General features: G+C 42.3%; 1 protein-coding gene across 1 annotated transcript in view; it reads right to left on the bottom strand.

Annotated features, from left to right (window-relative positions):
• Window positions 1-13,869, bottom strand: part of SMAD5 (SMAD family member 5) — a 62,287-nt gene extending 48,418 nt beyond the window's left edge. The window contains exon 1 of the mRNA XM_027546437.1: window positions 13,756-13,869. The gene's annotated coding sequence lies outside the window, so the exon portion shown is untranslated. The remainder of the gene's footprint in view (window positions 1-13,755) is intronic.
• Between the last annotated feature and the right edge of the window lie 1,373 nt (window positions 13,870-15,242).

Raw genomic sequence — 15,242 nt, forward strand, 5'->3', positions numbered from 1 at the left:
GTATTAAAATAGAGTAAAGAATATATACAGCAGGCACAGAAGGCCAGTAACTGAGTAGATAGGAACGTGTACTACTGCTTACAACTGGAGGGACTTAACTGTGAACGCATTATCTGCTATTACTTTGGCTTTTTACAGTTTACCTCTGGTTTACAAAGACCTGACTATTAAGTTGGTGCAAAAGTAATTGTGGTTTTGCATTGCTGAACTTTGCCATTTGATATTGGAATACATTCTTAAATAAATGTGGTTATGTTATCCATCATTTTAATGTTTTTTTGCTAATGACTTATTACTTGCTTGTATTTTATATTTATTTTAGACAATGGAAAGGAGTATGTCAAGGCTGTATATTGCCACCCTGCTTATTTAACTTATATGCAGAGTATATCATGCGAATGCTAGCGGGATGAAGCACAAGTTGGAATCAAGATTGCCAGGAGAAATATCAATAACCTCAGATACGCAGATGACACCACCCTTATGGGAGAAAGTAAAGAAGAACTAAAGAGCCTCTTGATGAAAGTGAAAGAGGAGTGAAAAAATTGGCTTAAAACTCAACATTCCTAAAACTAAGATTGTGGCATCTGGTCCCATCACTTCATGGCAAATAGATGGGGAAACCATGGAAACAGTGAGAGACTTTATTTTTGGGGGCTCCAAAATCACTGCAGATGGTGACTGCAGCCATGAAATTAAAAGACACTTGTTCCTTAGAAGAAAAGCTATGACCAACCTAGACAGCATATTAAAAAGCAGAGACATTACTTTGCCAACAGAGGTCCATCTAGTCAAAGCTATGGTTTTTCCAGTAGTCATGTATGGATGTGAGAGTTGGACAATAAAGAAAGCTGAACACCAAAGAATTGATGCTTTTGAACTGTGGTGTTAGAGAAGACTCTTGAGAGTCCCTTGGACTGCAAGGATATCCAACCAGTCAATCCTAAAGGAAATCAGTCCTGAGTATTCATGGGAAGGACTGATGCTGAAGCTGAAACTCCAATACTTTCATCACCTGATGCGAAGAACTGACTTACTGGAAAAGACCCTGATGCTGGGAAAGATTGAAGGCAGGAGGATAAAGGGATGACATTAGATTAGATGGTTGGATGACATCACTGACTGGATGGACATGAGTTTGAGTAGGCTCTAGGAGTTGGTGATAGACAGGGAAGCCTGGCATGTTGCAGACCATGGGGTTCACAAAGAATCGGACACAACCGAGTAGGACACAACCGAGTAACTGAACTGAAGGAAATGATGGTAGACAAAAAACAAATTTGAGCCATCTTCTTATTTGAGTTCAAAATGAGTCATAAAGCAGTGGCGACAACTCGCAACTTCAACATTGCATTTGGCCCAGGAACTGCTAACGAATGCATAGTGCAGTGGTGGTTGCAGAAGTTGTGCAAAGGAGACAAGAGCCTTGATGATGAGGAGCACAGTGGCCAGGCACCAGAAGTTGATAATGACCAACTGAGAGCATCACTGAAGCTGCTGTGTGCATTCTCAGTCTCTTCCGTCATGTCCGACTCTTTGCAACCCTACAGACTCTAGTCTGCCAGGCTCCTCTGTCCATGGGATTCTCCAGGCGAGAACACTAGAGGGGGTTGCCATGCCCACCTCCAGGGGATCTTCCCAACCCAGGGACTGAACCCACATCTCTTATGTCTCTTGCATTGGCAGGCAGGTTCTTAACCACTAGTGCCACGTGAAAAGCCTGATCCTCTTACAGCTACACAAGAAGTTGCCAAAGAACTCAATGTCAATCATTCTATGGCAGTTCAGCATTTGAAGTAAACTGGAAAGGTTTGATAAGTAGGTGCCTCGTGCACTGAATGAAAATTTAAAAAGAAAAATCAATGCTTTGAAGTGTCATCTCTTATTTTATGCAACAACAATGAACCATTTCTCGATTGGATTGTGACATGTGATAAAAAGTGGATTTTATACAACTGGCGATGGCCAGCTCAGTGGCTAGACTGAGAAGGAACTCCAAAGCACTTCCCAAAGCCAAAGTTGCACCGAAAAAGGTCATGATCACTGTTCGGTGGTTTGCTGCCCATCTGATCCACTACAGCTTTCTGAATCTCACTGAAACCATTATATCTGAGAAGTAAATCAATGAGATGCACCAAAAACTGCAACACCTGCAGCCAGCACTGGTCAACAACAACACCCAACTAATGTCGCATAACCATTGTTTCAAAAGTTGAAAGAAAAGGGCAACGAAATTTTGCCTCATCTGCCATATTAACCTGACCTCTTGCCAACCAACTACCACTTCTTCAAGCATCTCAACAACTTTCTGCAGGGAAAACGCTTCCACAACCAGCAGGACGCAGAAAATGCTTTCCAAGAGTTTGTCGAATCTTGAGTCATGAATTTTTACACCACAGGAATAAACTTATTTCTCACTGGCAAAAATGCACTGATTATAATGGTTACTATTTTGACTAATAAAGGTGTGTTTGAGCCTAGTTATAATGATTTAAAATTCACGGTCTGAAACCGCAATGACGTTTGCACCAACCTAATAGTTGATTCTTTCGTTGATGGGTATTGTCATTTCAGACAGCTAGAAAGAAAAGGAATTATGAGCTTTAGAAATCCTTGTGTATGTCAGGTTCCCTGAAATTCTCCTGAAAAACTGCAACTATCAACCAGACAAAAACAATACAGAGCAGTACCTTGGAAATCCAAAGAATACAGTAGTACCTCAGCAATAAAATTAAGAGACTATCATGTACTACAAAAGAATCTATCACATTACAAAACACACACACACACACACACACACACCATACTTTTATTTTAGCTCAAGCATCCCTTCTTCAGAGAAGCCTTCCCAGACTGCCTTAGCGAGGTGAAACTCCCCTATTATACACACTTACTGTGTCGCGTATCTCTATTTTGCAGCACTTAACATATCTTTGTTTTTACATTTACCAGTCCAACTTGGCAAGAATGTAAATGAGAGGAGCCATATCTGTTTTGGCTCATCACTGTAAACCGAATGATACATGTGCTCAATAAGTATTTAAGTCTAACGAATGAAAGAGACTGTGAATACAAACCTTTTGAAAGGAATTAGCCAGGGGATGGGGAGGGATTCAGGGTGCTTTTCACTTTCTGTTTCATGCAATTTTGCATATCTTAAAATAAACATGAATTTCTTGTATAGTTACCAGGGAAAACCAACTTTAAAATGGAAGTGCAGATGTACCTCAACCATATTAAAATTCTTACTAAAGAGGATTTATAAGAGTCATTTTTATTTCAAAAGAATTCTCTCCAGTAATTTTAAAGTTATACAAATTTAGAGGCTGAAATTTAAGAAAAATCAAAGATAGGGCCAAATACTTTCGGGTTCCAATAAATAATAGTAAGAATTCATTTTTTGAAAAGCATTTATCTTCCTGTACTAGAATATTTTCTCTACTTTACATATTTTACAAATGCTATTGTCTGGACCACTTTCTTCAAGCTCCAACCACTAATGTCTAGCTCTCCAAGGTTTCAGCTTTAGCTATCATCCCCGACACCTTCCCTGATCAACCCATTAACTCTATATAAAGTAGGTTTTCCCCAATCTCTAATCTAAAACTATGTTCATTTCCTTCACTGTACTACCAAATTGTAAGTATTTGTTGGTTTTCTTGTATTTTCGACTCTCTCTCTAGAATGTAATCTTTAAAAAACAGTACTAAGCATATTTAGAGAACTTGTTAAATTCATTCAAGCTATTCATCTAAAACTACTGAGGTGCATTTTAGGAACATTTCATGCAAAGATGGGCACAATAAAGGATAGAAATGGTATAGACCTAACAGAAGCAGAAGATATTAAGAAGTGGCAAGAATACACAGAAGAACTACACAAAAAAGATCTTCATGACCCAGATAACCACGATGGTGTTTATCTCACCTAGAGCCAGACATTTTCGAGTGTGAAGTCAAGTGGGTCTTAGGAAGCATTACTATGAACAAAGCTAGTGGAAGTGATGGAATTCCAGTTGAGGTATTTCAAATCCTAAAAAATGATGCTGTGAGAGTGCTGCACTCAACATGCCAGAGTGCAGCACTCAACATGCCAGCAAATTTGGAAAACTCAGCAGTGGCCACAGAACCAGAAAAGGTCAGTTTTCATTCTAATCCCAAAGAAAGGCAATGCCAAAGATGTTCAAACTACCGCACAGTTGCACTCATCTCAGTTCAGTTCAGTTCAGTCACTCAGTTGTGTCCGACTCTTTGTGACCCCATGAATCGCAGCACACTAGGCCTCCCTGTCTATCACCAACTCCCAGAGTTTACCCAAACTCATGTCCATCGAGTCAGTGATGCCATCCAGCCATCTCATCCTCTGTCGTCCCCTTCTCCTCCTGCCCCCAATCCCTCCCAGCATCAGAGTCTCCTCCAATGAGTCAACTCTTCGCATGAGGTGGCCAAAGTACTCGAGTTTCAGATTCAGCATCAGTCCTTCCAATGAACACCCAGGACTGATCTCCCTTAGGATGGACTGGTTGGATCTCCTTGCAGTCCAAAGGACTCTCAAGAGTCTTCTCCAACACCACACTTCAAAAGCATCAATTCTTCAGCACTCAGCTTTCTTCACAGTCCAACTTTCACAATCATACATGACCACTGGAAAAACCATAGCCTTGACTAGAAGGACCTTTGTTGGCAAAGTAATGTCTCTACTTTTGAATATGCTATCTAGGTTGGTCATAACTTTCCTTCCAAGGAGTAAGAGTTTTTTAATTTCATGGCTGCAATCACCATCTGCAGTGATTTTGGAGCCCCCAAAAATAAAGCCTGACACTGTTTCCACTGTTTCCCCATCTATTTGACATGAAGTGACGGGACCAGATGCCATGATCTTCGTTTTCTGAATGTTGAGCTTTAAGCCAACTTTTTCACTCTCCTCTTTCACTTTCATCAAAAGGCCTTTTAGTTCCTCTTCACTTTCTGTCATAAGGGTGGTGTCATTTGCATATCTGAGGTTATTGATATTTCTCCCGGCAATCTTGATTCCAACTTGTGTTTCTTCCAGTCCAGTGTTTCTCATGATGTACTCTGCATATAAGTTAAATAAGCAGGGTGACAATATACAGCCTTGACGTACTCCTTTTCCTATTTGGAACCAGTCTGTTGTTCCGTGTCCAGTTCTAACTGTTGCTTCCTGACTTGCATACAGGTTTCTCAAGAGACAAGTCAGGTGGTCTGGTATTCCCATCTCTTCCAGAATTTTCCACAGTTTATACTGATCACATCAGTGGAGAAGTAATTCCAGAAAGAATGAAGGGATGAAGCCAAAGCAAAAACAATACCCAGCTGTGGATGTGACTGGTGATAGAAGCAAGGTCTGATGCTGTAAAGAGCAATACTGCATAGGAACCTGGAATGTTAAGTCCATGAATCAAGGCAAATTGGAAGTGGTCAAACAGGAGATGGCAAGAGTGAACATCGACATTCTAGGAATCAGAGAACTAAAATGGACTGGAATGGGTGAATTTAACTCAGATGATGATTATATCTACTACTGTGAGCAGGAATCCCTTAGAAGAAATGGAGTAGCCATCATGGTCAACAAAAGAGTCAGAAATGCAGTACTTGGATGCAATCTCAAAAAACGACAGAATGATCTCTGTTTGTTTCCAAGGCACTCATCTCACGTGCTAGCCAAGTAATGCTCAAAATACTCCAAGCCAGGCTTCAGCAGTATGTGAACTGTGAACTTTCAGATGTTCAAGCTGGATTTTAAAAAGGCAGAGGAACCACAGACCAAATTGCCAACATCTGCTGGATCACTGAAAAAGCAAGAGCGTTCCAGAAAAACATCTATTTCTGCTTTATTGACTACACCAAAGCCTTTGACTGTGTGGATGACAACAAATTGTGGAAAATTCTTCAAGAGATGGGAATACCAGACCACCTGCCCTGCCTCCTGAGAAATCTGTATGCAGGTCAAGAAGCAACAGTTACAACTGGACATGGAACAACAGACTGGTTCCAAATCGGGAAAGGAGTATATCAAGACTGTATACTGTCACCCTGCTTATTTAACTTATACACAGCGTACATCATATGAAATGCCAGGCTGGATGAAGCACAAGCTGAAATCAAGATTGCTGGGAGAAACATAGACAACCTCAGATATGTGGATGACACCACCCTTATGACAGAAATTGAAGAGGAACAAAAAAGCCTCTTGATGAAAGTGAAAGAGGAGAGTGAACAAGTTGGCTTAAAACCCAACATTCATAAAACTAAGATCATGGCATCTGGTCCCATCACTTCATGCAAATAGATGGGGAAACCATGGAAACAGTGAGTTTATTTTCTTGGGCTCCAAAATCACTGCAGATGGTGACTGCAGCAGTGAAATTAGAAGACACTTGCTCCCTGGAAGAAAAGCTATGACCAACCTAGACAGCATATTAAAAAGCAGAGGCATTACTTTGCCAAGAAAAGTCCGTCTAGTCAAAGCTATAGTTTTTCCAGTAGTCATGTATGGATGTGAGAGTTGGACAATAAAGAAAGTTGAACACCAAAGAATTGATGCTTTTGAACTGTGGTGTTGGAGTAGGCTCTTGAGAGTCCCTTGGACTGCAAGGAGATCCAACCAGTCCATCCTAAAGGAAAACAGTCCTGAATATTCATTGGAAGGACTGATGCTGAAGCTTCAATACTCTGGCCATCTGATGCGAAGAACTAACTCACTGGAAAAGACCCTGATGTTTCGAAAGACTGATGGTGGGAGGAGAAGGGGGCAACAGAGGATGAAATGATTGGATGGCATCACTGACTCAATGGACATGAGTTTCAGTAAGCTCCGGGAGTTGGTAATGGGACAGGGAAGCCTGGCGTGCTGCAGTTCATGGGGTCACAAAGAGTCGGACACGACTGAGTGACTGAACTGAACAGTATAGGCGCTGAGAATATAGAAGTGAATAAAAGTGGACCAAAATCCTTGTCTTCATAAAGCCTGCATTCCAGTGGAGGGAGACAGATAAAGTACAATAAATGAATGATACAGGATAGCTGTAAGGTGAAAACTGCTATGGAGAAAAATAAAACAGTGGAAGGTGGATCAGGAGTGCTATGAAAGAGGTGTAATTTTAAACAGGGTGGCTGGGCTGAGCCTCACTGAGAAGGCACCAAAGAGTGAGCCAGGCAGGGAAAACTAGTACAAGCGAAGGCAACAGGCAATGTGCAAATCCCAAAGTGGGAGCATGTCTGGCACGTTCAAGTAACCACAAGACCACGAACCCTGACAATAAGCACATAAGAAAGGGAAAACAGGAATGGAATCAAACAGGTAAGAGAGCCATGCAGTAATATAAGTGCTTTTGGCCTTTACTATAAGTGAAATGTAGACCCATTTAAGAGCTCTGAGTGAAGATATGACATTTTCAGACTTATGTTATTAAACAATCACTCCGGGCCACATGTTCAGAATGGGGAGGGGGTGGGGATGGAGGCAGCAAGGGTAGAAAGCAGGGAGACCGAGATCAGTTCAGTGCTGCAGCAATTTAAGTAAGAGATGATGCTGGCTCAGACCAGGATGACTGCAGCATGGTGGTGAGAAGCAGACAGTTTCACATGTTTGGGAGACAAAAGGTTTCCTGGTGGAAGAGATAAGGGGAATGTGAGAATGGAGGAGTCAAAAATGACTCCAAGGTGTCAACCTGGGCTACCAGAATGGGATTGATTTAGGGGAGGCTGATAGGGAAGCTAAAGGATGATTTTACATAAAATGAATGTATGAAGAAAATGTTGTTAAACTTAACCAGGTTTCCATTCAAATGAATTGTTATTAATGTCAAGAAACCAAGTCTTGTTCTTACTTCAAGTTACCTGAGTAGAACCTCCTGACCTGCCATAAACACATACACACAAACCCCCCTCAATAGTCTCCCTGAGATAGACAGACTTTTAGACACACACTGCTCAGCCCCAGATTCAAAGGAAAATTTAAAAAAACAGCTCCTTCACCTTCTGGTCCAACATCTCTCTGATTGCTTCAATCCAAAATAAAAGGCAAACAAACCAATTCAAAAATTTCACCCAACACCGTTAGCCAAAAGGAAATCTCCTGACCACATTAACCCTTGCAAATGTGCATATGGGTCAAAGCCACCATCACTTCAACCAAACCGATACAGAAGAATTACAGATGGGGGTTTTAAAGAAACAAATCCTTCATAACCATTCCACAAAATTCAGATTCATTGACATCAGGGCCCTACCTCCCAGGTTCTGCAGTAGGTTTGAGAACCAAGGCCCTTAGGATCATCCACAATGGGAGAAAGTCACTTGCTTATACACATTCAGAGGTAACTTTTTTGTGGTTGGTGGGGGTATAGCTTTACAAGTGTCTTACCCCTGTGGTTCTAACATCTTTAGTCACCAAGTATTAGCAAAAGTAGACATCCGTCACCACAACTATCAAACCAATCCTAGATCTAGGTATATAATCACTATAAAATGTTTAAGCCACATCCATGACTGCAAGCAGATAAGAGAAAGAAACCAAGAACAAGCTGGCCCCACAGATCTCCTAGATTCAGAAAACCTATTCTTTACTAGATCATCTAGAAAGAAGAGGAAATACAGTCACATGAGCACCAAAATCATTTTCCTAGAGAAACACTTAAATCATCACTTTTCCCAATTATGGTTCCCAAATTTCCAAAGACATCCAAAGTTCTCACAGTGATTTCAAAGCCACTCAGGAGCTGAGCAGCTGCCAGCTGACCCTTCTCACAGCATAGAACTCTCACCCAGGCTCTCTCGGTGCCCATACAAGTCTTTTTTTATCTCCCACATCCAGACTTTTGTTTCCCAGTTTTTAATCACTCTTTAAACCTCACCTGCTTCTCTAAGTCCTCTAATTAAGCAGAGCCTGATCTAGATGTATCACTCACCCCCACAGAGCCTGCAAGATTTCTGACATTGCTACCAGATGTGTCTGAGAATACCTGCATAGGCTTGTAGGCACAGGAGTAGACACAGAGCTGGTCAATCTTTACAGCGCTTTTCCTTTAAATTATAAAATCACCAAGAGCAGATACCCAATCAGTATGTTACAAAATGTCTCTCTGGAGTACAAAGTGCTAACTTGTGTACACAACATATATTTCAAATCTTTATGAAGACACTTTCCAGATAAGCTCATCTACTCACTTGAGTGGGCAGAAAGATGTGAAGAAGGTAAAGAAAATGAAAGACTAGCTTTGAAAAAGTTCTGCAGAGCCCCTCTTTTCCTAGAAACACACAAACCAGAATAACTAGATCTCAAGTTATAGTCTACCAGATAGGATGCCAGGCAGATCCTAACATATTATGAAAACAGAAGTGACCAAAACAAAGCTTGCCTTGAAAAAGTACCAGCCATATTCTGAGACCACAGTTAAATTTAAAAAGTTTAAGACTGTTTACAGGACTCCAGCTGCTATGTTCAAAGAAAAGTAGGAAGGTGATACCAGTCTTTTTCTTACTATTAATATTATTTTCAATAATAACAAAACAATATATATGGACATCAAAAAGGAAAAATCCAGTTAAACCTCACAACAGATTAGGCCATTTTCAAATTTCCAGAGTATACCATTCTGTAATTTATATATATACACATTATAAGCAGAGACTGGTATACCAAAGAAATCAAAAGCAAATCCTACTTACAAAAGGCACTTTAACAACTGACTTCCAAAAACGAATTACAATTACAGTATCGCACACATGGAACCACCTAATAAAGCAAACTTTCTTCTAAAATATTGTCACAACCAAGTTAGGAATACAATAAAAGCAGAAAGAAAAGTCACTGATACCACTTCTCTAATAGAAAAAGGCCAAATATCTCCCCACCTAGGTGCCCAGGGCAAAAAAGTATCAAAACTGCAGAGTGAAGACCTAGCTGATTATTTACGAAAAAATAGTAACTGTGTAATTACCCCATCTTTTCTAAGCTGTCAAACACTGAAAGATGTTAGAATATGAGACTGAAAAACTAGTTGGTCCTAACAACAATCTTGGAGAAGGAAATGGCAACCCACTCCAGTGTTCTTGCCTGGAGAATCCCAGGGACGGGGGAACCTGGTGGGCTGCTGTCTATGGGGTCGCACAGAGTCGGACACGACTGAAGCGACCTAGCAGCAGCAACAACAATCTAGCTTTTAACAATTTTTAAAAAAGAATTTTATATCTTAACCTTCCAAGTAGTAAATGTACCTCTAAGATTCAGAGTTCTAGGTAATGGCAATGTATTGGATAAGCCAGCACTGAGAGTTTCAATTACTACTGTTCTATTAATTTTGGAAGCAGAAAATCAAAGTGTAAAAAGACATGGGCAGGCTTTGTGAGGACGTTCATCATCATCTTTGGTGGGGAAAACATTCTACCTCTGTGCAGTCTTCTTGGGTCCTACTCCCAAATAATCTTTTCTCCAAAATATCCAGACTGGTAGAAATAAGAATCATCCTTCAGGCTTTTATAAGACTGTCCCTTATAAAAGGAAATCTTCTCCATTGTCTTTGACTTTATTAGTATACCAGCAAACCCATAGGATCTAAGGGAGCTGTAACATTTGAAGAAATAAACTATTCAGTTTCTTCTTTGGGCTGGTATGAAGCACACGAACAGACTAGGAATACAGTCACTCTAGAAATAACGAGAACAGGAAAAACTGATAATCAGGGGAATAAAGGCAGCTATATCCTAAAGAGTTCTCAAGTCAGCTAAGTCAACATATACATCTGGTAATAATAAACACTGATAAGTCATAAACAAAAAGGGCTTTCTTATTCAGACTCTACATACTACTGGTAACATTAAAATTTACATAAAAACACTAAAACAATATGTATTAAATAGATTTTTATAAATAGTATTTCAAGTTACCAAGAAATTTTTAGAAGTTTTATATTTTACTACCTAGTCTTCAAAAGACAAGAAGCTGGTAGCTTTGATTTGACCAAGTTACAAATCTCTTTTCAGAAGTAAGAGAAAACATACTGCCTCGTTTAACGCAAGGCACAAAAAAGATCATCACTGCAAATCATAATGTTTGGGTTCATGATGAAAACAGGAAACAGGCAGGCTACCCAGGTATAATGATGGTTATAGTCTAATGTGCTTCAGGCTCAGCCAAGAATTAAAACCCAGTGAAGAGGGTAAGCAGAATTTACTTGCCTCTACCTTGATACAGAAGGCAACTTTTAATAATACTCCCAGCAACATGTTATATAACCAGTAAACAATCTGATTCAAACCTCATTAGTAACAACATTCTGCCACTGTCTCTCACTGAAATTAAAACTGACTTTGCCAGAGGGGAAAGAAATGTAGCACGTACCAATCTACCCATTTTTGTGGCGCCTAACCCTGTGAACCAGACAAGTAGATAATTCCACCAAATCTGCACAGAACCTACAAAAATATTTTACTCTTTTCCTTTCCAGTTCACTGTTCTCTTAACTATATCATTGGATGCATTTAAAATCTAAGAAGAAAGTCAGCTGGGAAGGTTCATCTAACTTTTATAGTCTATTTCAACTATGATCTGAAAAATGGAGGCATAAATGACAGATGGATTTTATTAACAAAAATAAATAGGTACAGTTTATGTGATAAAAGCAGCTATGTGAAAGGAAAGGCACACTGAGGGAGCAGCAAGGTAGAGAGAGGGAAGAAAGGAGGCTGCTACAGAGACAATCATGCAAAAGTTAAATTAAAAAAATCTAAACATAATCAACACAACTCTCATGAAAGTTACACTTTAAACTTGTTTCTTAACTGTTCTGTATTTCTGTAATCTTGGATTCATCTTAGAGGGGGGTAAAAGTTACCAAAGTACCAATAAGAGGAAGAATATAAAATAATTGGTTTAGATCTATATGTGTACATGCGTTAGTTGAACATACAGTCATGTCCAACTCTTTGCAAACCCATGGACTGTATAGCCCACCAGGCTCCTCTGTCCATGGAATTCTCCAGGCAAGAATACTGGAGTGTGTAGCCATTCCCTTCTCCAGGAGATCTTCCTGACCCAGAGATCGAACCCGGGTCTCCCACATTGCAGGCAGATTCTTTACCATCTGAGCCACCTGGGAAGCCCTTAGAACTATTAAAAAAAAAAAAAAAAAACTCCTTATTTGGAACACACTCATAAAAGTATTCAGATCCATAATGTTCACATTGTCTCTAGCTTTTGTCTTCCACAACACTGGCACCTAGGAACAATTTTAAACTGCTTGGCAAGTTACTAATTTATTCAGACTAAGGTTTTCAACCCTTTAGCTTTCAAATTAAAGTTTAAAAACTAATTCACTGCGGGCAATATGGGTGCTCTAATTTAAGGAAATTTAACTACCCAAGTTTAGAAACAGAATTTTCGAAAGAATTTGAAAACAGCAACTTCAGTATCCCTTCCTCTCAATTTCTGTGAGGCCAAGCCACAACCTCCCACCTATCCAGTCTTTTTGCTAAATAAGAACACTCCGGGGGGGTACTAGGCAACCGGCATGATGTGACAAACCCGACCAAACTTCAAAACTTTTTCCACAGAAAGATAAGGTAAACAAGATACACTTAGCACCACACCCATACAAATGCACGGGCAGCCAGGAATGCTTTTCCCCCTGTCTCTCTCTAGACCTCCAGCTGGTCAGGAAACAATGTCTCTACAATCAAGATAGAGATCTGGCCCAGGGTGTTCAGGCATTCCTCACCTCTGGGCTGGCCTACAGCTCCACTCTCCAATGCCATCCAAACCAGAATTGGAACATTTTGTTAGGAAGTGGGCGAACGTCCAAATACCCGACTATCCTCGCCCCAGTTCTTTTTTGCAACCAAAATCTGTTTTGGCTACTGAGCATGCTCCGACTTAAGACAGGCGCCACATGGGAGTTTTCAAAGCTTAGGCTCCAAACTCCACGTAATAACAGCAGCTGAAAGGGGAAGAGAGGAAAGAGGGAGAGCATGGGGAGGGGGCAGACCGAATATGAATCTGAGCCCTGACACTAGAGTGAAAGACCCCAGCAGGGGTTGAATATGATGAAGGCAAACAGATACTGCTTGTCGTTATCCTTGCAGCAAAAGTTTACACAAAGTAGAAGAAATCTTTGCAATGATGGAAACTGGCATGGCAAGTGGCAGAAACCGGGTCTAACTACCAGCTGAGTGCAGCAGCAGGTCACAACTGCCCGGGGTGTAATTCCCACCGATAAGAGTGGATCCTTATCTTTGAAACACAAAGCGACGGCGGCGGCACGGATTCATCAAGCCACTGGACGGTTTTGCAATGTAGCCGACCAAGCTGCTCGGCCGAGCTCGGCAGTCCCACCAGGGGTGTGTGTTGAGGGTGGCGCTCGCATAAGGGAGGGCAAACCGCTCCCCCGGACAGAAGTGGGGCCGGGGATCCCCGCGAGGGCGTCCTGAACGCTTCCCGCCACAGTCCGGGTGGTAACGGCGGAGCCCGGACGAGGGCCAGCGTTGGCCCCGCCTCGGGACGCCCCCGGGGCAGGCAAGGCCTCCGCAGCCGGACGGGCCGCACCATCGCCGCCCGCCTGGACCCCGGCAGGCCGGGTCTCGGCCTACCTCCCGCCCCGCAGGCCCGGGTGATTTCCGCTCCGCCCGCCCCCGCCTCGGCCCGAGTCCGGCCGCTAGGGCAGAACCGCGTCCGGGCAAAGCCTGCAGCCCACGGTCCCACTCACTGGCCCGCCCGTCCCGGGGCCCCACATTCACTCACGAGCCGGCGGCGCGCGCTCTCCCGGCGCCGTCGCTGCGCTTCTCCTCAGCGCAACTTTATTAGCAGCTCGGCAGCGGGACACGCGCACGGCGCCCGCTCGTCCAGGACCCGGATGAAGGAGGGAAGGAGCCGGGGAGGACGCCGCGGGGTCGGCGCATGCGCGCAAGCGGCCGAGTGACCGCTGCGGGACAGACCGAGGGAAGGGCCGACTGGCTCCCGCGGCTGGAGGAAGCCTCCGCGCTTGGCTTGGCGCCCGCAAACTCCAGCTTCCGATCTGCCAGAGTCATCTCGCGTCCATGGCCGGCCCAGGACTGGCAGTCGGCTAGTTCCCACCGCCACGATAGCCACTGGAAGTCTCCACTAGCCAAATCAACCCACATTATAATAAAATAAAACAATTGTTTTCGACATGGACAGTTGGCGATTTTCCCAGTCCTGTATGAAGTGTAAATAAAAATATCGTCGGATATAACTTTGCTACTGTTAATGATTTGTAATATAAATCTGAGAATCTGTGTCAATACATAGATTTCCCTGGTGGCTCAGACGGTAAAGCGTCTGTCTACAATCTGAGAGACCTGGCTTCGATCCCTGGGTTGGGAAGATTCCCTGGAGGAGGAAATGGCAACCCCACTCCAGTACTCTTGCCTTGAAAATCCCATGGATGGAGGAGCTTGGTGCAGGCTACTATCCATGGGGTCGCAAAGAGTCGGGCACGACTGGGTGACTTCACTTCACTTCACCATCTAGGGCATGCAATTTGGAGAGTACTAGTGAAGAAAAACTTTTAAATAATTTTGTTTTTATTTTAAAAGTTCAATGCTGACTTTCCAATAGTCTGGTATAGGTTTGTTTTTAAAAACAAATTAACCTAAATGAAAATCAAAATTGGAGTCATTTTCAAATCCTCTCTCTCATTCTCTAAACCAAACCATCATGAAATCTTACTAACACTACCTTCAAATACATCCCAGATCTGACCAGCATTGGTGCCCTGAGCCAGGGTCATCTCACCTGAAATTAAATGGGAAGCAGCTGTTTTGCTCCAGGCTTTTTCCACAGGGAAGAGGCATGGTGAATGTTGTCCAAGTCTCTGCATTAAGGATAGTCATCTCAAATGTGGACAGAGGCCTGGTGAGGGAATGTAGTGGGCCTGGGTGCAGAACCAGAGAGAGCCTCCTCTGTTCAAAGGGGGCAGCTGCTATTTCACTCTAGCCAACTGTCACCGTGGGGAAATGTGGAAATAAGGACCCAGTTTTGGGAGATCTGATTTTTCAAAAACAGCTGGAAATCTGGACTTCAATACAAAATCTCATTTTTATGTATGTAGCAACTTTTTTTTCATTCTTTCTTTTTTCTTTCTTGGACATTCAGGAGGCCAACCCTGTACAAGCCAAGTAAAACAAATCCGTGGTCCTGATGCAGCCTGCTGGCCATCAGTTTGTAATCTCAGGTCTATGTCTTAAAACTCTTTACTACATCATAAA

Source organism: Bos indicus x Bos taurus, chromosome 7, assembly GCF_003369695.1.
Source record: "Bos indicus x Bos taurus breed Angus x Brahman F1 hybrid chromosome 7, Bos_hybrid_MaternalHap_v2.0, whole genome shotgun sequence".
Lineage (NCBI taxonomy): Eukaryota > Metazoa > Chordata > Mammalia > Artiodactyla > Bovidae > Bos > Bos indicus x Bos taurus.